The 22,825-nt window shown below is 39.4% G+C and overlaps 1 long non-coding RNA gene across 1 annotated transcript; it reads right to left on the bottom strand.

The window, feature by feature from the left end:
- Nucleotides 1-1,650: 1,650 nt before the first annotated feature.
- Nucleotides 1,651-14,027, bottom strand: LOC116663229. Its single transcript, XR_004319408.1, has 4 exons — nt 13,956-14,027; nt 7,609-7,615; nt 4,302-4,305; nt 1,651-1,662 (listed from the first exon to the last, which is right to left on the bottom strand). It is a non-coding gene; the product is annotated as an uncharacterized LOC116663229 (long non-coding RNA).
- Nucleotides 14,028-22,825: the final 8,798 nt, after the last annotated feature.

The following is a 22,825-nucleotide window of genomic DNA, read 5'->3' as shown; positions in this document are numbered from 1 at the left end:
AGAACTTGTCTTCTGGTTTGCACAAAGTATGATAAATTTGTGTACATTCTTATCTTTGTCCCTTTGTATGTAGTATGCCTTTTTTCCTATGGTTGCTTTTAATATTTCCTCTTTATCATTGGTTTTTAGCAATCTGATTATAATGCTCCTTTCTATGTTTTCTTTGTGATTATTCTGCTTGGGAATTGTTAAATGTATTAGATCTGTGGGTTCATAGTTTTAATCAAATTTGGAAAAATTCTGGCCATTTTTCAAATATTTTTTCTGTTTCTCACCCCTCTGCTTGGAACTCCAATTACAATTCTACTGGACCACGTGGTACGATCTTACAGGGCACTGAAGCTCTTTTCATGTATTTCAGGGGTTTTCCCCTCTCAGATTTATTCTGGATAGTTGCTATGAACTTCAATGTCACTGATCTTTTCTTCTGCAGTGTCTAATCTGTTGTTAATTCCATGTACACTGCTTTTCATTTCAGGTATATTATTAGTTCTGGGAAAGAAAGTCATTTATTGACAAGAAACAAGTAGACAATTATTCTTATGCTTCTTGAGTGCTATGAAACTAGAGGGTCTGCCATCATTCATATTAAACTATCATTTTCAATTGGAATCCTCCTTTTGATGAGGAAAGAAGATATAACTAGGCAGAAAGTCATATATACAAGGTAATATTGCAAACATCTGTTCTTAAACTGGAACATCTATTCACAAGAAATTTGGCTATCTAGCTGAGCTCTTGAGCTTGATACAGATTCTAACATTTTGAGTATGAGTAACCACTTAAAATAAGTCAAGTAATAAACTTAAGTATGAGCCTTAGAGAACTGGGCCCCAATTATTTGCATTAAGTCTGTTGAAACAATAGTTGGTGTCAATCCAGTCCGTTCTTCCTTCCTCCAATGGCTTCCTCCCTTTTAATTATAAATGGAACATACTGGCAAGATTCTCCCCACTCCTCCATTGGGCCTACGAGGACCCTCCAAACAGGATTTTGCCCTGCTCAACAGATGTAATCTTAATCTGGATCTCAGATGTGGTCTCCCTCATCCTTGAGAGCTAGATTAAACTGACTCAACTCTCCCAATTCCATATGGCCAGCAAGAGTTCAGAGCTCTTTGTAAGGTTTCTCCATAGACTAGGGGGCTTACATCTTATAGTCTCCTCTGTATCTTGGGCTTCTACCTCCATTGTCCCATTTTCTACTCTGAGCAGGTCAACCTATTCAAGAAAATCAGTCCTTCCATTGGTTTCCACACAAACACGTACTCATACATGCAGGTTTTATTTAAGAGCAGGAGTTACAGAGGAGCAATTACATCACATAGAACACATTAAACAACTTTTAAAAGCCACTTTTGATATTCCTGGGTTAAAAAGTCCTTTTGATGGCCTTCTCCATTCCCTGATTCAGGGGACCACCGTCCAGGTCATTCTGCCCATGCAGAACCCAGTGTCACATCTTCCCCACATTCCTTCTTTTTCATTTTCCATCACAGTCAACTGTTCTCTCATGTCCTACTGCCACCCCATCTTCTCCAGATAAACAAATTCCTCTCTTTGACAGAGGTAGCAAAGCTGGTCCCAGTAGCCTGGCCATCACCTGACACACATGCTATTAGGGTCCCATTTTCTACTCCAAACAGTTTTGAGGCATTTTTCCCTCCTTAAGTTTTCTCTCTTAGAAATTTAGGTACCAGTTGTTAGTTGAATATTTTCTCCACCTTTTTACAAACCTTCCCCAGGGTTAGAGGTGGGCCTGAAACAAACAGGATGGACTGCTTTCCTCAGCCCATCCACGTTTAGCTACCAGACTGCTTCCTCCCCTTTCATGCACGCTCCACTGTGCACCATGGAGAAGAGAGAGGAAAAGAGAAGGAACAGATGTGGTAGGGCTGTTAAGAGAGGCACCCAGGAGAAATAAATGCTTGTGACTCGAGAAAGAAAAAACGAAAACTACAAAAAGGAATCAAAAAATATGCTGCTCCTCCTTGCTGCAGGTGGTCCCCTTTCTTTCCCTCTCACACCTTTTTCACAGCAGGATTTGTGGTCCTGAAATCTGGAATCTGGTGCCCTGGGGTTTTGATGGGTTCTAGCCTGATCCTAATTTTCATTAAAATTTTGATACTTTGCTCATCATGGTTTTTTCACATTAATTTTTAAATGACAGCTTGATGGAGGCATACTTTCCATACCTTAAAACTCATCCTTTTAAAGTGGTTTTCCGATATATTTATAAATGTGCAACCATCACCACTCTCTAGTTTTAGAACATGTTCACCACTCAAAGCATTCATTTTAATTTTAAAAATACTATTTTAAATATTATTTATTTTGATTGCTGATTTTTTTTGACACCTCCTGAAGTTTTGTGCCCAAGGGAAGCACCTCCTTCATCTGACCCTAGTCTTGTACCTTCTAGGCTCCAATGACAGATGAAGTCTGGGGTGTTTCCTGCCTTAAGTGACTTGACTGGACAAAGTTATTTGTCAGCATAGCAGGCAAAGGTACAAATATCTGTTGAAGAAGGAAATGGGACTCATATTAATTGACTGCTTGCTCTGGGCAGTATATTTAGTATATGCACAATATTTAATTTATGTAACTATACACAGTAGTTGTTTTCATACTATTTTACAGATGGAGAAGCTGAAACTCAGAGAGTTTAAGAAACTTGCCCAGGATTACACAGGATGGAGCCAATATTTACAGAGAATACTTGATTCTAAATTAAAACTTCTTTCCCACTGTTCTTCTTCTGATCAGTAAGCAGAATAAACCTGAGATCAAAGGAAGAAGTAGGAAATGACAGATGAGTTTAAGGGGTTCAGAAAATTATTTTCTGTAAGTCCACTAGCTAAATGAAGGCCATGGTCAGAGGTGAAAGTAAACTGGGAAGGTAAAAAGGGTAGGATATTTCCTATTTCTTCAAAGAAATAGGTTCTGAGGCACACAGCTTCATAATTTGGGAAGGCCAGGGTCTCTTCTTAGGACAAACACTGATGCATAAAAATGCTTTCTACACCATCTGATATTTTTAGCCCATTACCCATTATGAATGTGTATTTCAAAAGTCTTGTAAAGGTCATGACTGCTCATCTTTCACTTTTCATTGAAACTCTTGTAGCATGTTTACTATTTCCCCAAGTCCTACCTTATGATGTAGTAGATATTCGTCTTTTTCTAACTGATTTCACAAAGAATGCTTGTTTAGTTCAGATGCTATGTTCAGGGTTGTACAGATGGAGATAAATAAATATAGACCCACCTACAAAATGTTAATGTCTTAAATGGGTGGTTCAGAAAACCTCGTGTTGGCAAAATGCATGCTGATCAGAATGCTGTTTCCCATGAGCAGGGTTCTTACCCTTTCTGGGTCTCACATTCCTCTCCTCTAAAATAAGAGAGGACTGGACCAGAGCAGTACTTCTCATTTATAGGAAGAAAGAATAAGATCCAAATTATCTAAGGAGCACTGAACCGCTCTCTCATCCTCAATCTCAATCAAAGTCTAAGATTCCATTAGTTACTATCCCTTCCCCTGTTATCCTGAATAAGAACCACTAGTCAGTGTATCTCTGATCTGACATCTATGGGTCTACAAATTTACAGAACAAAGGTGAATAAAATATTAGCACCATATGTAAACAAAGAGGCTGGTATGTCAGCCTCAGAGATGTGGCTCAGACCCAGGGATGCTACGAGGATGACTACACAAATCCCTCAGGGTAGACACGTCTTGGGTGTACCCTTCTCACCTGGGTTACGGGGAGCACAGTGAAGCCCATGCCCAGGGCATAACTGAGGAAGCAGTGCGTTGGAATCTCACTGCCTACTTGTCTTTTAGGCATGACTAACCCAAAGGGTGGGGACTAAAGGGCTTCTTTTATTCAGATTCAGCCTGCTCTGAGCCAGCACTCAGTATTTCTTCCTGGTACCTGGAGACAATGGAAACAGGATAAGCAGGTCAGACAGAAAAGGTGCATAATGGTGACTCGGTGTTCCCTCTTGTAGGGTCTTACTGTTACCATGAGACCCACAACACACAGATACTAACCCTACATACACACCTGTACAAGTACACACTGTTCATAAACATGTGTGTGTTGATGTACACTTGCCAACATACTAGAGCTCCATCCAGTACACAAGTACTCCGTCCTAACACACACACACACACACACACACACACACACACACAATTTTTCTCTTACACTTGTCCAAACACAAACATATAGCCTGTCCATACACAAATAACTTTTTCAAAAACATATCCTATTCATAAATAGGCACAGATGCCACAAAGCTAGCGCTCCCTCTCTTTCTCTCTCTCTCACACACACACACACATACCACACCCTATCTACTTCCATACACCCCTACACACTACATCCAATCCTATCCTTCTGTCACGTACATCTACATACTTTGTCTCTTTCACTTTATCCACACTACACACTTGGCTGCCACCAACCATTTCCCCTCCACACACAAAAACACAAACACACTCATAATCAGTCCACTCACACAGAGTTCTTTTCTCTTCCAGTTACATACTTAGGTCCCCATACCATGCTGACCTCCACCCTCATATAAACCTTGATCACAAATACATATACAAACTTTGCCCTACCATTCTACCCACATCATATACTTGGTTTCCACCAACCATCATTTTTCTTGCATACACACACACACACACACACACACAGAGAGATACACTGCCTCTATTCAGCCTTCACATCTGACACACACATCCTGAGCCATCACATACTCCCTACCCTGCCCCCAGGGAAATCATATTTCTGGCCCCTACTCTCCTATACCTTCTATCTCCCTCTTCCTGTACCCCCTGGCCCACCAACACCACATGCACTGCTCAAATATGCACAGTAACTCTACCCCAAATATCCTGTCCTTTCGCTCATACATTACAGCATTAAAAGAATGGGATAAGCAAAACAAAACGACAACCTACGGAATGGGAGAAAATACTCGCAAATGATGTGACTGGCAAAAGCTTAATGTCCAGAATATATAAATAGCTCATACAACTTAATAACAACAACAACAAAAAAAACCCAATCCAAAAATAGGCAGAAGGCCTAAACAAGCAATTATCCAATGAAGACATACAAATGGCCAATAAGCACATGAAAAAAATGCTCAATATTGCTAATTATCAGAGGAATGCAGATCAAAACTACAATGAGGTGTCACCTCTCTCAAGTCATAATGGCCATCATTCAAAAGTCCACAAATGATAAATGCTAGAAAGGGTGTGGAGAAAAGGGAACCCTCCTACACTGCTGGTGGGAATGTAAACTGGTGCAGCCATTACAGAAAACAGTATGGAGAGTCCTCAAAAACTGAAAACAGACTTACCATATGATCCAACAATCTCACTCCTGGGCATATATCTGGAGGAATATATAATTCAAAAAAAAAAAAATACGTGTACCTCAATGTTCATAGCAGCACTATATACAATAGCCAAAACATGGAAGCAACCTAAATGTCCACTGACAGATGACTGGATAAAGAAGTTGTGGTGTATTTATACAATGCAATACTACTCAGCCATAAAAAAGAATAAAATAATGCCATTTGCAGCAACATGGATAGACCTAGAGATCATCATTCTAAGTTGAGTAAGCCAGAAAGAGAAAGAAAAATACCACATGATATCATTCATATGTGGAATCTAAAAGAAAAAAAAAAAAAGACATTATGAATTCATCTACAAAACAAAAACAGACTCACAGACATAGTAAACAATCTTATGGTTACCAGGGAAAAGGGGTGGGAAGGGATAAATTTGGGAGTTTGAGATTTGCAAATGTTAGCCACTACATAGAAAAGTAGATTTAAAAGACAAACAAGTTTCTTCTGTATAGCACAGGGAGTTATATCCAATATCTTGTAACAACCTTTAATGAAAAAGAATATGAAAACAAATATACATGTGTGTATATATGTATATATATATAACTGGGACACTATACTGTACACCAGAAACTGACATATTGTAACTTCGATTAAAAATAAATAAATAAATAAATAAATAATAAATAAATAAAATTTTAAAAAGGAATGGGGAGATCTAAGGATTCCAGGGTTATTAAGGGGAATGGTTATGCTTACTACACCAATGAACACTTCTTTCTTTCATGTTGAAGGACTGACCTGGGATTCCGTTAGTGACTGTACTTTTGGTTAACATAACACTCCCTCCATGGGCCTGTAGTCAGTTACTACACATTTTCAGTTATTATATCAAGTTCTTTTTGAAAAAGGCCAAGGAAAGTCTGACCACATACAGACACAGAAACACATAAATCAAAGATAAACTGAAAAAATTAAGGGCATTTTACTTTCCATTAATAAGAACTACTTCCTTATCTTCATGCCCTATAAGAGCTGAAACCAAAGGTAACAGGCATAACATTACTATGTGCGTGCAACCGTTATACACCCTAGGTCTTGGAAGAGCAAGATTCAGTAACACAGGCAACTTTCAAGTTGAAAAGCAGAATGTGTGTGGAGAGAGTGCACTAGGAACCTTGAATTTTAAGGTTAGGGTTGGGGAGCTCTTGACTTCTCAATATTACGACTTTGACCTCTGATAGTAGGAAATTTTGGGGGTGTTGAAGCCAAAATGATTTTCCTAAGCATTAATGCTATTGGCCATAGTCCTTCCCTCTGGAATAAAATAGAACACTCTGTTACATATGTCTGTACAGAATTTATTCTTTAATTAATTCATTCAGCCATTATTTATTGAACTCCACTGGGTGCCTTGCACTGTAATAGCTTCTGGGGAAATAATGTTGAGAAAACCAGTTACAAAATCTAGTAACTATGACTTCTCTGGGAGTATTTGGAAATGGAATTGTGAAAGAGAACATGAATAAATGTGAATAATTATTAACGTGAATTGGGAAAGATATATGATTGTTCAACACACTCAGGGTCCGTTAGTCGTTCCTGCTCTCTTGTTGAAATGGGAACTAGAGAGAAGGTAGAAATTGCAGGAGCCAGAATTTGACATTAGAAAGGCCAGGAGACCATTTTGTTTCCAGAAAAAAATGAAACAAAACTGAAGAGATGACAGGGGACTCCAAGAAGATTAGACGGTAGGCATAACTTGGATGGGACAGCCCAAAATCTATGTGTGTCCATGATGCTGGTTCCAAGATAAAATACAGAACATTCAAATAAGTTTCAATTTCAGCTAGGCAACAAATAAATTTTTTAGCATAAGTATATGCCATGCAATATTTGGAACGTATACTAAAAAACAGTCTACTATTTATCTAAAATTCTAATGTTACTGGGTATCCTGTATCTTTAATTGTTAAATCTGGCCACTTTACATGATGCCCCTAATTAGTGAGGAAGACAAGATTCTCCAGTTTGTGTAACTGGCCTTTTCAATTGGCTAGCAAACAGACTGGAAGTAAATGGAGTCAAACTGAAGAAGCCAAGAGCCCCAAAGATCTCCATTGGCTAGAAAGAGGCAGAAGGAGGATTGGCCAGTGACCTAGGGCCATTCCTGGCATGGAGCCTGTGTTACAGACCCTCCCGTTTGGTTTTGTTGCCAAACCACAACCCATCTCAGGTCACGTGCATATGTTAATTAAACATCTGGGGCAGCTAAAAATGAGGTGGAAAGGAGTCAGAAGCTATAGACTCCTTGAACCGTGTTGACACCATTTTTTGGATGAGTTCCAGTTCACTTTGGGATTAACCTGTAGTCAGAAATTTTATTCATCTCTACCTATCAGTGTAACTGACATTGTTTGCTAGCTCATTTTCACAACAAAACTTCCTTTTAGAAAACTCCAACTGGTCCAAGAAGGAAAGGATGTGTTCTACACCCAGGATTGGCTGCATAATTTGTGAGGCTCAGTGCAGAATAAAAATGCCAGGGAATCTTTGTTCAAAAATTGTTGTGAATTTCAAGGAGACATTAAACCCAGTATGAGATCCTTCAAAGCGCAGGGTCCTGTGCAACAGCACAGATGGTACATTCATCTTTTCCATACCTTAATCATGATAGAGGAAGTCTGTATAATTAGAGTTAGGGACCATAATGGAAAAAGATTGACCCATTTTAGAACTCACAGGGATACAAGGAACTGGGCAGAGACAGGTCAAACAGAGATGCGGATCCACTGAAGCTATTGCTACATTCCCCTTGAGTCATTCTCTCACTCAAACTGACATTGGAATAGGTGAATTCACCCAGGAGGTCTCCTCCTCCTTGTTTCTTTCCAAGTTTTCTTTAGCACTTTCGTCTGACATAGTTTATAGACCCCCTACTAGTTTTGTTACCTCTCATTGTCCTTCCCTCTCCATTTACCTCTGTTCTGCTTCATCATAGAAAATTATGTTCCACACGTGGTCTGACAACACACAGTACAGTAAAAATCCTCCCTTTGATCTGGACCCGACTTTCAATTCACAATCTAATAAATAATACGTTTGCCTTTTCAACAGCTGCTTCATGCTTTGGGCTTATACTAAGCTAATATTCAATTAAAATCCTTCAGCCTAGTCCACATGAGCTAATCTAAGTCAGGACTTGAGCTTCTGAAAATTCCCTTTAAATTTAACACGTCACACTTTTTAATCTGCCTGATTTAAGTTGCAGCTTCTTGGTTTCATATAGCATTCCAGCCAACTGAGATCATTTTGAAAATTGATTCTGTCATCTGTGGTCATCTGTGTCCTGGCTTTGGTTCAGCTGCAGATTTGGTAATTCTGCCATCTATGTTTTCATCCACATCCCTGTTTAAAATGCTGGACAGGACAGGGCCAAGGACAGACAGGATCCTCCACAAGAGACTTGCTCCTGAGTGACAGAGACAATGATACCATTCCTCTAGGTGTGGTTCCACCAAGTGTAGGAGTGTGTGAGGAACCATAAGAAGAACTGATTTGCCATTCCTTGAGAAGTGAGCAGTCTGAAGACTTATTTGAAATAATTTTAAAGGGAAAGTATTAGAAACCCACGTATCACTAACAGAAAAATTTAAATGCCCAAAGAGATACTGGTGGGCATAAGACATAAATTAAGAAGGGGTAAAAAATAGAGAGACAAAAGAAAAAGAAAATGGGCAAAGAGGAAGGATGAGGATCAAAAGGAAAGATGAAGAGAGATCAAGAGGGAGAGATGGAGAGAGACCTCAGTGATATCAGTTCTAAAAGTCATGTGACCTTGTTATAAGATTTATTGTTTCCTGCCTCTGAATGCAAAATGAAGCTGATGGCCAGTTCTTAAATAATCTCTCTGGTGAGTGCAGTAATTGGACTTCAGGGCCACATCAGATAAAAATCAGGATTTCCTGCGACTAATCCAAACTGACTAGGAACTCTTTGAAGTTTGGATTCTACTTGATACAACCGGTCATATTTCTCTAGTATGAAAAATAAAATTAATATCCTTCTACTTTAAATAAAATACTGCCAGGAAAGTCAGCCGAGAATAATTGAGAAATTATTCCCTTGAAGACTCCTATTAATAACCATTGCCCTCAACAAACAGTAACTCTTAAAAGAAAATTGAAGAGGTGAGAAACCTCCTTTGTGTTCCCTTTCCCTGTATTTGGTAGTAATGCACTTCTGATTAAATGATAATTTAATTTAATCATTTTATTCTTGTCAATTTTTTAAGGATTCTACTAAAGAAAAGGATTAAAATTGAGGGCTACTTTTATTTTATTTTTGTTGTAATGCCAATGTGCTGTCACACATTGTTTTTGGTTTGTTTTTTGGTGGTTTGTTTTTAGGCTGATTTATTTTTAATGGAGGTGCTGGGGATTGAATCCAGGAGCTTGTGCATGCTGAGCATACACTCCACCACTGAGCTATACCCTTCTCTGATCTGTTCTATTTGGAATACCTTTTCTCCATTGCCTGCTTGGCTATTTCCTATTCATCTTTTAAAGGATGAGCTCAAGCATGCCTCCCTAGAAATATTTCCCAATCACTCAGTTGAGTTAAGGAATATAGATGTCTCACCTGGGCTCCTGGAGGTGGTAACACAGTCTCTCTTTCCTTTACTAGACAGGGTATTAAAGACAGGAACTGATTATTGTCCATCACTAAATTCTCAATAATTAATATAGGACCTGGTACACTGTGGGTGTTCAGTCAACGTTTGCGTTAAGAGGAGGACACAGAAGAAGAGAGGAAGGAAGAAGGGGAAGGAGATAGGAATGGATTATAAAATCTCATCCTATGAATGGCTTTTATAGTATAGTACCTGAAAAGAGTACCTGGAAAGAGTAGGTGACCTTTAAAAGACCATTTTAATCTTACCACTGTAGTCTGTATTTTTATTTATAGGTCTTCATCTATCTGAATTCTGTGTAGTGGCCCATGATTCAAAGAGAAGATAGATGATCATTTGGCAGAGCTGCACGGCAAATAATCAAGTACATTGATGAATGTGATCCTATTAGTTCAAGAAAATCTACAAGTTTCTGATGAATGTTCAAGTGCACTTTGTGATGACATTTATAACCAGTGTGTTATAATGAAAAACGAATATGTTGATTATGGTAGTTCAAAGCAATATAAGATAAATTTGAAATATGAAATGAGGTAGTTGAGACTGACAGGACAATTATCCAGCAGAGAAATAAAGCTCAGCTGTATCAGAGGGAATTTGGAAAATGATAAACTTCTGAGTAGTTTCAACCAAAGGCCAAAGGCATGCTACCCAACGGTTCATCTCTCTCTACTCTAAATGCAGCATATCTGTTAGGAAGTGGTACTCAAAAGGGGAGGCTGACACATCTGCAGACTAGTGCACTTCGACTCCCAGAGAAACAGTTAAGTCATTTTGTAACAAGAGTTTTGGGAGCCTTTCTTCTAATAAATGTGACTGCACATTTTCCCTAAGTGGTTCCTTAATTATACACAAATATAAACATTTCTCATAAGGACCCAGAGTGAGTCTGTCCTTTCCTGCTCAATCATAATACTAGTCATTTTTTCTGGATTACACATCTGGAGACTGAGATGAAATTCAGAGCTATAGCATCTGGGTTTTCAACACCACTGAAATATTTTAAAATAAATGTATTAATATGCCAAAAACGTAAAGGCCCTTTGGAGGAAAAAAAAAAAAAACAAAACACTAGGAAGAGAAGTACTCAGGGACAACTCCCTCATCCAAGTTCATGCATAGTTATATGCCTTTGATGTGTCAGAGTAAGGAGAAAGTTGGATGTCTAGAATTGATCTCTCTCCTAAAGTTAATCTTTTGCATCTCCAAACCTCTCACTTTACATCTGTACTGGAATGGCCCTTAAAAATTGTATATTTAAAAAGCTAGTCTCAATTCCTAATTCTTGTTCCTAAAAAATATTTCCCCTTTTCTGACTTACTTCTAACAATGGTGCCTCTGAAGAAATGCTCGAAGAGGATATTTCCCAAGGTGAGGTAGAGGCCTAGTGAACAGGGACCTACCCGGGGCAGAAGCTTCTGAGATGCAAGTAGAAATGGAAACATAAATGATTCCAGAGAGTCAACTGATGGAGTGAGGCCCATGAAGAGGCAGACAGGGATAAAAATTCAGAGCACAGGTAGCTTTGGCATTAGATTAGCTTTAGATCAGAGGATTAACTTTAGACCAGGGGAAGGGGTAAGGGATATGAACAGATGAAGATAATTTTGCATCCTGGAATGAAGAATAGAGACTTAGGTAATTACCCTTTAATACTTTTTTATTTTCTCTGTGAGGTATTAAATGAGGCCATCTTGTGAGAGTGAAGAGGTAGGGTGGGACACAAAAGCAGTAGAGAGTTTGAAAAGAATGGAAAAGTTTGAGGTAACTGCTATGAGGAAATAGAAGAGAAAGCTGACCAGTGATGTGTCATGGAAGGCTCAGCTGATTTTCTGGGTAAGTTAGATTAAAGGTTAAGGGCACAAAAGAATAGACAATTTTGTCAATACAGTAACTGATCTGAAGAGCCAAGAATTTGGTTTGGATAGGAAAGAGACAAACAGACTGGAAGAAAATGGAAGAATCAAGAACCAAATACTGGGAGGTCTTGCCAGGATCAAAGAGCTGGTCTAGAAGGAGCAAGGAGTGAGAGAAATGGAAGCTTTAAACCAGAGTTTAAGATTCTGGAGGTGGAGTAGTTTGAGAAAATTGACAAGATCCAAGATTATTCTGTGAATGGGGTGACTAAGGTTACATGGAGGTCATGGGGTTGAGAAGATCAAGAAGCTGTTGGATTGGGCATCCATATGGACATTGTGGTCACCTGTGGTGATTGTGGGACTGGAGGCGGATCAAAGGCCAGAGGTTAATGTGGGGAAGGGACCAGAAAGATGGTAGTTTGAGTCATGGAAGGGAGCTGTGGTATAGGGAGACTGAAATTCAACAGAGAAAAATTTTTACTTCATGGCATAGAACTAATGGTCTGTAAATGACATTGGGATGTAAGAATGCTGCTCTCTCTTCCAGGTCTTATGGTAGATGGAGTAGGGAAAGGGCAGTAGGGGAAAGCATGTCCTTAAGGTAGAACCTGTGTCATTTACAACAGGAGGAAAAGGTCAAAGATGTAGAGGACTTTAGTTTTTATGGTCCAGGGGTGGGAGTGCGGGGAAAGAGGGAAACTGGTCTTGGAAGTGGAAGTAGAGTATGTGAACAACATCCTCCAGGGAACTTTTCCCCACCAATCTTGCTCTTCTTTATCCCTCCTTCTTTGCCCTTCTAAAAATTAATGTTTTCAAGTACAGAAACTGAAGGGCATCCCTCATCATTCAGATAGTCTGAGTCACTGTGGAACAATGCCTTCCAAGCATCCTTCTAAATTCTAATGACAACCTCCCTGAGTTCAGACTTTGTGAATATCCCAGCTTTCCTCAGCTGGTCCAGCAAGTTGAGGATGATCAGGAGTTACTGCATGCTCTGACTGCCAAGAAGCCTTAGTAATTCCAACACATCCTGATTCCTGCCTTGTTGTTGTTGTTATGGCAGGGTAAATGGAAAACCAGAGGAAACCTTACCCACGGATTCTCTGCTGTGTCCTTTCTAATGACTCAGGCCTTCAGCACCAAAAGCAAGTATACTCTTGGGATTTAGGCATAAAGTCAGAGCCAGTGGCAGCTCTTTTGCTTTTTCTTCCACAAAATCTTGTCCATCAGGTACACCAAGACCTGGTGGAGCCATTTGGTCACTGACACAAGTTGCATGTACTGTACACAGCAACAGACTGAGAAAGGCCGTGGTCTAAAACTTCCAAGAGATGGTTGGGCCATGACCATCAGACCAAGCAAAGATGGCTGGTGACCAGGAGTTCACAGCCATTCTGACCTGACTGCTCAGATGTCCCACCTGGCAGGCAGGGGGACTTGAGCTCTCTTAGATGATCAGGCAGGAGATCATAGGCAGAAAACTGCCCTTCATGTTGAGTATCTTCCACCTGCTGCTTATGGTTTTTCTTCCCAGTTACAATGGTCGGTCTTAAGATAAGGTTTCCAGGACCTGCAGCTGGGTATATCTCTGAACTAGATGGTTCAAGTTCTAGGTACTAGCTCCTACCTGCCTACCCTGTTCTACTGCAGTTAACTGGGCCATTTTCAGCTTTGTTCTAGGATATGACAACTTTTACCATGTGGAGAAGAGATCATCATTATCATTAATAATAGACATCTATGAGAACTTATGTACCAGACACACACACACACACACACACACACACACACACACACACACATATACATATATAGACTCATTTGATTGACTCAATAACCTTATCAAGTTGGCCTCATTGGCCCCATTTTTTAGAAAAGGAAACTGAGAAGTTAACTATATTCAAGATCACAAAGCTAGTAAGAGTTAGTTTTCAAAATCAAACAGTCTGAATACAGATACCTTGATCTTAACCAGTACATTATACTAACTCACTTATTTTATACAGATACAGACTATACACAGATGGTCAACAGGGTCATGAAAAGATGCTCAACATCCCTAATCATCAGAGAAATGCAAATCAAAACCACAATCATCCTACATCTGTCAGAATGGCTATCATCAAAAAACCACAAATGACAGAAGTTGTAGAAGAAGTGGAGAAAAGGGAACCCTTGCACTGTTGCTGGGAATGTAAATTGATGCAGCCATTGTGGAAAACAGTATGGAGTTTCCTCAAAAAACTAAAAATAGAACTGCCACATGATCCACCAATTCCACTCCTGGGTATATACCTGAAGAAAATGAAAACACTAATTCAAAAAGATACATGCACCCCAGTGTTCATACATTACTTACAATTGCCAAGATATGAAAGCAACCTAAGTTTTCGTCAACAGATGAACGGATAAAGAAGCTATATATACAATGGAATACTACTCAGCCATAAAAAGAAGGAAATTTTGCCCTTTTGTAACAACCTGGAAGGACTTGAAGAGTATTATGCTTAGTGAAATAAGTCAGACAAAGACAAATACTGTGTTATCACTTTAATGTGGAACCTAAAAAAAAAAAAAAACCAAACTAGCAAATATATAACAAAAAAGAAACAGACTCACAGATATAGAGAACAAACTAGTGGTTACCAGAGGGGAGAGGGAAGGAGGGAGGGAAAAGAGAGGAGGAGGGGATTAATAGTACAAACCGCTACGTATAAAATAAATAAGCTATAAGGATAGATTGTATTGTACAGAGAATAGCCAATATTTTATAATAACTATAGATGGAGCATAATCATTTAAAATTGTGAATCACTATGTTGTACATCTGAAACTTATGTAATATTGTAAGTCAACTATACCTCAAAAAAACTCCAAAAGATGGGGATAGTGTGTGGTTATTGCAGATTGTACGTTTCACTAAAAGAAAACTCTCCACAGATGGAACGGGCTGCCTAAGTGAGGGGGTAAAATCCTTCAAGCAATGGCTCAGTATCAGGGGTAACATGATGGGGCTCCAAATCATGGATACATGGTAGGAGACAGTCAGCTTGTCAGAGGCCAGTGAGGGTGAAACTTAGGTGAACTTCCCTGTGCCATTTGAGTGGACCCACTGGACGCTAATCTCCCCCATACACACACGGGGTATTATCACACCCAGCATAACTGGGGGAACACACCACTTCAGAGAGAAAAATACGTTTTTTATCATTCTAATGAGACATCTCTTCCAATGAAACTCATAATGAAAAAATGGCAGGGGTGAGATTTCAAGCCACAAATAGCCAAGTACATACCTGTTTCATGCCTGAATTTGCGTCATTAGCCAGTCAATCTACTCCTCCAGGGTGCAAAATTGTAATAGTCTTTACTGACAAGTGCATACTGGTGGGGAGTAGAGAGGGGCTGGAGGGGCAGGAGAGGAAAGGAAGTTATCATGTGTCAGCCAGGTCCTCTGCTACCTGCTTTTCAGACAAAATTTCATTGAATCCTCACAGCAACTCCATCACATAAACATTATTATCTCCACTTTACAGATTAGGAAACTAGGAATCAGTCACATAACTAACAAGGGGGTGGAACTGGGACTTCAAAGCTGCTGGCTTGTCACTGCAGCACCGTGCATACTCACATGCAGGTGGGAGGGATGGCGACTTCCACAATGGCTTCACAAACAAAGGAGAAGCTGAAGATGAAGTAAGCACAGTAATGTCTGGTATGCCAAGGGCAATTATATCCTTGATTCCCTTGGCATGGGCTGAATAGGGAGAGGAGCACAGGGCTCTGTGCCTTCCAACCACATCTCCCCTCTGTTGTCCTAGATGCAGGCTCCACGGGGCTTGCTGCCAAGTCACTTTTCTGCTTCCAACCTCTGGAAGCCAAACTGGGTATAACCACAGACTGAAAGAACTAAATAAAGACCCAATCCTCGTACTGTACAGAACAAGAGACTAAAGCCCAGAGAGGGGTAAGGACTTACTCAAGAGTGGGCAAGAGTTGGATTCAAAGTCACGACTAGAGCCTGGACCTTTTATCCAGATAGGTTTTTTAGGTGGCAACAAGGCTGGCCCTAAAAAATCAGCAGTTCTATGCCACAACTCCTTAAATCCTTAGTATTTAAGTCCAACTGTATCTTTCTGTGGATCCTCTAGAACTTTCTCTTTTGAAAATGTCAGTGAAGACGAAGAGGATGCAAATATGCTCAGGAGATATATTTATTTGGGAGATAAACATCAGTAGGACTAATGTGAGGAGTGACTGGCTAGAAACCAAGGGACCCAGGATGAAGTCTGAATCCCAAGTTAGAAGTATATCAGGATCTTCAAAAAAACCCTGGCCCTAGGCTGTTTCAAAGCAGGGGAACCTGATGTGGATGGCGATGTCCACTCTGTACTTTGGTTTGTAAAGCTTGTGGCCCCCCATACAGCCTGTGTTCCCACCCTGGTTTGTTACTCCCTGACCTTCCCATCAGAGGATTACAATCAGAGAGCACAAATTTGCTTCCTACAACATACAGTGCCTTTGTGAGAATGAGAAAAAGGGGTCCATCCTCTGCACCCCTAGCCTCATGACTTAGCGAGCGTAACGTGGGCTAGATTTCTGCCCTGGCTTACCTTCTCCTGGCCCTCTTTTACACAACCCAACTTGTACAACCATACTGGGCAGGGGCCCTTTCCGTTCCTCCTTCAAAGAGCCCAGGTAAGTCAAGAGAATCTTTCCATCCATGTACTCACAATTGCCCACAGAGTGTTACCAACCAAACGTGGGTGTAGGACAGGGTATTACTCAAGCAGATGTAACTCTAATGGGAATTACTCAGTTTTAATTAGAATTTGTTCCATTTATTCCTGAGTTAGAGTCGGACAAAAGCTCACTTCAGCTCCAGATGTTGGGGATTTCGAACTTCCCTGAATTTGAAGTCGGCATATGATTCTTAGCACCTTCTTATGGAAGCAGTGTCTGGCACCCATAGTTCAGATGATGTCTGGTGAGTGAAGGAAGAAAAATGGGAAGAAGGAAAACAGGGAGGGAGGGAAGAGCAGGGATGGAGAATCCTCTGTGACAAAGACCGTGCCTATGGGATGAAGAATATAGAATTCCCTGATCAGCCTTGGGTCGTGCTGTATTCAGAGCTGATGCATGACTGACTGGGCTGAATGGTATGTCTAGGTGGCAATGCCCTCCATACCCCCAGTCTGAAGGTCTGCAATTGTCAGACAAAGCTTGAATGGATGTGTTTGGCACCTGAGAGATAAGAATACATCACTTAATAATAGGCTTTCTGGGCATGACGCTTTGCTTGACTAGCCAGTACTCATGGCTTCCTGAAAGGTAGGTTCCTCCCAAACACGTGGGTCGCTCTCAATTGCAGCACCAACTACTGAGTGGGGAGAACTTCCAGAGCCAGGGCTACCAGATCTGATGATGCGATATCTGGAAGACCCATTTTGGGGGAGGAGGGCAGAATGTTTTGCTGAGAGAGTACTGACACGCTGCACAGCAGGTAGAAGCCATGCCAAGGGCAGTGCTCAGCCCCGAGGAAGTGGGCAGAGGCATTGTTGACGTGCCATTCTAGGGAAATCAGGGTGTTGACTCTTCACAAAGCTCCAGTGCTTTGCCTCGTGGGGTGATGAAATGAATCCTTGCTCATCTCATTATTGGCACTATCATAATCATTATCAACAATAACACCGATAAATAGTTACTGGGTGCCTTCTCTGTAAAACTGTCAGCAGGATCTCTGGGCTTAGGTTCTGAAAGGCCTGCTCTTCTTAAAAACCCTTACAGGGAGAGCTCTAAAAAAATTTGGTAATATTGATTCAAGGTTTAGAGATGAAAGCGAATGGGGTTCCATAGACTCTCCGAACAGAAAAAGCAAATTCGTGTCCCAGGTTTGAAGGGTGCCAAAGTGTAGACTGAGAAAAGTAAGCCACCCTCCTACCTCTGTCATGGAGCCTCCCAATTATCCTCAAAGCATTTATTCCTTGTGGAGAAATTTCTATCTGAGGAGAAGAGAAGGCTTCTAGCTGGACAATGAAATCCCGTCAAAATCTCTGCAATGCCACGCACATGTTTTCCAGCCAGGAAAAAATCCTAGTGATTGTTGACTGCTGCCCTCTGCCAGGCAAGGAAAAATTCAGATATGCCACTGAAGACAGGAAGGACTCCAACACTGTTGACCTCAGTGTTAGCTGATGTGAGAATCTGTGCTGGTTACTGACAATGGTAGGACCAAAACCCCAGTGTGAAAGCTGATGCCAAAAAAAAGTCTCCGAAATCCCATGGAGATGTGGCTCCTCTCAAGCCACACACTCAGTGGCTCTAGTTTACACTCCCAATAACTTGTTCAGGCAGCACAGATTCTTCCTGATGGGAAAATGCAGTGTGGCCCAGGCCCAAAGTGTGAGAAGAGTTCTTTTGTAGTACAGCTCCTGTATTTAAATTTCATTTTGATTTTTACTTTTATTGAAGTAATTGATGGTTATGGTAGCATATCAAATAGTTCTGCTAATGATGAAAAACAATAGTCTCCCCAGTCCTCCATCCCCAGTTCTGTTCTCGGGAGGCAGCCTCTTCTGAGAGTTTAGAACTTTTTATTGGTTATCTCCACCGTGTTATATATACATTCTTACACCTCTGTTTCTTGACTTATCCATTTTAAGCATTGTCTATTGACTCTAGCTCTGGAAGTTGAAGATTTGGCTCACTATACCCTTGGATAATTTTATATTATTATTTTTGGTTCTTTTACTGATTATATGTTTAACTTCAAACAATATACTTGAACTTCCATTTCTTATTCCATCACATTTTGACAGCACATTTTGACTCCTGACTTGTTATGAGAATGTGAATTCCCAAACACCTTTTCCCCCTTTCATGCACCACTACTGTCAGCACATTTTTATTGTTACTTCATTAAGTTGTTAAGGTATGCAGTCTGTCTGCAACTGTTACCAATATTTCTTTGGTTTTCCCAAGATGAATCTAAAAGATGTAAACCAATCGATGACAGTTGCATTAGTATGACAACGTAAATATTTTCCAATGCTGAGCCAGGTAGCATATTAGGATTACATTTTCTCCTTCAATGTTGTGATCCTTCAGCTGTATAAAACAAATTGTTCCTAACATTGAGGTCAAATCAAGGCGTCTATTTTTTTTTTTAATGAAGTACAGTCAGTTACAATGTGTCAATTTCTGATATACAGCATAATGTCCCAGTCAAGGCATCTATTTTCTTACACTATCAACCAATTACAATTATGCTATATTTTAGTTTCTTATTTGCCTTAATTCATGTCTGATATTAACATTGTTATCCCAGCTTCTACAGGGTTAGTATTTAAATAACCTATTTTCATTCACCTATTTGCATCCTTTTTAGGTAGTTTTGTTTTAGATGTGTCTCCTAGACACATAGAGCTAGATTTTTAAAAACCCAATTTGACAATTTTTATCTTTATTTAGGTGAGTTTAATTTATTTATGTGTTTTGTGATCAATGACATATTTTAATTTTATCATCGTAATTTGTGTCTTCTGTTTATTATCATTTTTCTTTTTTTTCTTTTTCTTTTTCTCTACTTCCACGCCCTCATACAATTTCTGGTATTTACTTTTTCCCCTTTATCAACTTCTCCTCTATTAATTAATTAATTATCACTATAGATAGTATTTCTATTCTTAAATGTAAATTTTATTTACATAATAAATTTAAAAATTTTTCTAATAAAGTTTATAATAATTCAGTATTTCTATTATAGTCATAACCCAAACACAAGTCTTAGGAGGTTAGACTCATTAAATACCAGCCCGATAATTTAATCATTATTTGGAGGTATAGTTTTAACTCTATTTAAAAATACAGAAATTAGGATTGTGATTGTTTTAAACAGGAAATAAATTTACTGACATTTTATTCATGGTTTCTCATATCCCATGTCTTCTGTTTATATTTTTCCTTCCTAAATTACATCTTTAATAGTTCTTTTAATGCAGCTCTATGGATGATAAATTCTTTTGGTTTTGTGTAATTGAACGTATCTTTCCCTCTCTCATGAAAGAATCATAGTTTTGTCTAGATAAAAAATTCTGTGTGGATGCTTATTTCTCATCAGCACCATTATTGTTTTCTGGCTCCCATTGTTGCTGATATTAAATTTGCTGTTGATTTGTCACTGCTCTGCAGATAATGATTCATATTTTTCCTGGAAGCTTTTAAGATTATGTCTTTATCCTTGATGCTCTCCAGTTTTATTACAATGTAGTTTAGTATTTTTATTTATCCTGCTTGGTACTGAAAATTCACATCGAATCTGAGTGAGGGCAGAGGTTTTATTTTGTTCACTATTATATTTCTAGTGCTTGGCACAAAATAGGCAACCAAAGAATATTTCTTAAATAAATCAATGTCTTTCTTCAGTTTTTAGAAATTCTTAGTCATTCTTGCTTCAAATATGTCTTCTCTAACCTACTTTCATTCCCCTTTCAGAACTTTTATTAGGTAACTGTTAGAGCCTCAAAAACTCATGTCCTTTGCCTTTTTTTTTTTTAGATTCCATATATGAGTGATATCTTACGGCATTTTTCTTTCTCTTTCTGGCTTATTTCATTTAGAATGACATTCTCCAGGGCCATCCATGCTGCTGCAAACGGCATTACTTTATCCATTTATCCATTTATACAACGGACTGAGCAGTAGTCCGTTGTATAAATATACCACAGCTTCTTTATCCAGCCATCTGTTGATGGATATTTAAGTTGTTTGCATGTCTTGGCTATTGTAAATAGTGCTGCTATGAACACTGGGGTGCCGGTATCTTTTTGGATTAAGGTTCCCTCTGGGTATATGCCCAGGAGTGGGATTGCTGGATCATATGGTAAGTCTATTTTTAGTCTTTTGAGGAATCTCCATACTGTTTTCCACAGTGGCTATACCAAACTACATTCCCACCAACAGTGTAGGAGGGTTCCCTTTTCTCCACAGCCTCTCCAGCATTTATCATTTGTGGACCTTTGAATGATGGCCATTATGACTGGTGTGAGGTGATACCTCACTGTAGTTTTGATTTGCTCTTTCACAGTTAATTTCTCTGCATGATACACTGAGTGAGATACTCAGCAATGTCTTCATTTCTAACTAAGTTTTCAACTGTGTCCAGTTTTGAAAGTGTAGTTAATTACAATAATTTTTAATTTCAATGATTATATTTTTTAAAAACATCATTGAGGTATAATTGATATGCCATACAATTCACCTATTTTAAGTGTATAGCTTGAAGATTTTTAGTAAATGTGTAGAGTTGTAGATCTCTCACCACAATCCAGTTTTAGAACACTTCCATCACCGCCCAGAATCCCATCTACTCATTTGTAGTCAGTCCTTGTTTCCACTTTCAGCCCTAGGTCATCACTAATCTACTTGATGTCTCTACAGGTTTGCTGCTCCTCCTCCTCCTCTTCCTCCTCCTTCTCCTCCTTCTTCTTCTTTTGACATTTCATATAAATGGAATCATACAGTGTATGGTCTTTTGCATTTGACTTTCACTTAACATAATGTTTTTGAGGTTCATCCCTATTATTGTATGTGCCAGTTCATAACTTTTCAAAATGATTATTTTTTTGATCTCCAAGATTTTGAATTGGTTCTTTCAGATATCTAATGTTCTAGTTTCATTTCTACCTATTTTATCATCTTATGACTTTTTAAAGGAAAATTATGTCCTAGTTTATATATTTTTTAACATCCTCAACCTACTTATGGTTAAGGCCTTGTCAGACCATTCTATAAAATATTCTATCTGGATTGAATGCCTGCTCTAATTGTAGATTTTATTGGCTTACCTTTGTTAGCAATAAATTCATGTCTTGAGATTTTGCTTCATTTTGAGTGAAAATTTGTTTTTTATCTTATGGCTTTCTCTCTCTCTCTCTCTCAACTTCTCACCTCACCTTTCTTTGCCTATCAGTTTTTTAATTCCTCCATTCAGCTCTCTGGATTCCTAATTCAGAACCTGGTCTCATAATAGTGGATCAGAGGTGATGTTAAGGATAGGGCAGGTCTTGTCATATACCATTGGGTGTCTTGGCTTACCTCCTGGTTGCAAGGCTATGACCTTGATCTTGGCCTCCTTAAGCCTGCAGTTCACTAGAAGATACGGTCTCAGGCAACAATTAGCAGTAGTTCATTTTCATTCTCTCTTCACAGTGTTGAGGGTGCCCCTCTACCACTCAGGACTTTGAGCTGTATGTCTGGTTCCAGTCCCCTATCTCATACTGAGCATTTTTAGTCCTTTTCACTTTACAAAAGCCAAACTTCCAGCTGCCTCAGCTTCAATTCTCTTCACTGTTTTGAGTTTCTAGTCCTTTTGGGATTTTGAATGTATTTATCTGGTATTTGAGCCTAGTTATACCTTTTACTTTTTCTTTCCATATATTTTATCTTTTATTATTGTTGTGGATGGAGCAAAGTGGGTGCTCGTGGTATAAACCCACTGCATCTCTGGCCTGGGTTTAACTGACTGTTCCTGGCTAGAACATTTCCCCTGTAAATTCTTCATTTCCTCTGGCCGTCTCTGGATGACTGGCAGTGTAGGGGGTTTGGGGGTGGTCATAATCAGGCTCAGGTGCAGATTACCTATGTGCCTCCTGTACCAGACAGTGCCCAGTCATCACTGGGGCTGGACTGCTGAGAAACCACAGGGCAGAGGTAATGAAGAATACGGAAGTGTTTGTATTTTTATTTCCCTTGTTTGTAAGATTAAGGCATTATCTACCTGCCTGCCCAGTGCCTAAAGGGCAGAAATAAAAAGTGGGACCATCTTGCATAAGATGATGTAAGGTCAGTTGTTCTCAGCTCACTCCCTGAGGTTTCGCCTAATGCTTCTG

The sequence above is a fragment of the Camelus ferus genome, chromosome 4 (genome assembly GCF_009834535.1).
Source record: "Camelus ferus isolate YT-003-E chromosome 4, BCGSAC_Cfer_1.0, whole genome shotgun sequence".
In the NCBI taxonomy this organism is placed as follows: domain Eukaryota; kingdom Metazoa; phylum Chordata; class Mammalia; order Artiodactyla; family Camelidae; genus Camelus; species Camelus ferus.
This window is presented reverse-complemented; position numbering and strand designations above follow the sequence as displayed.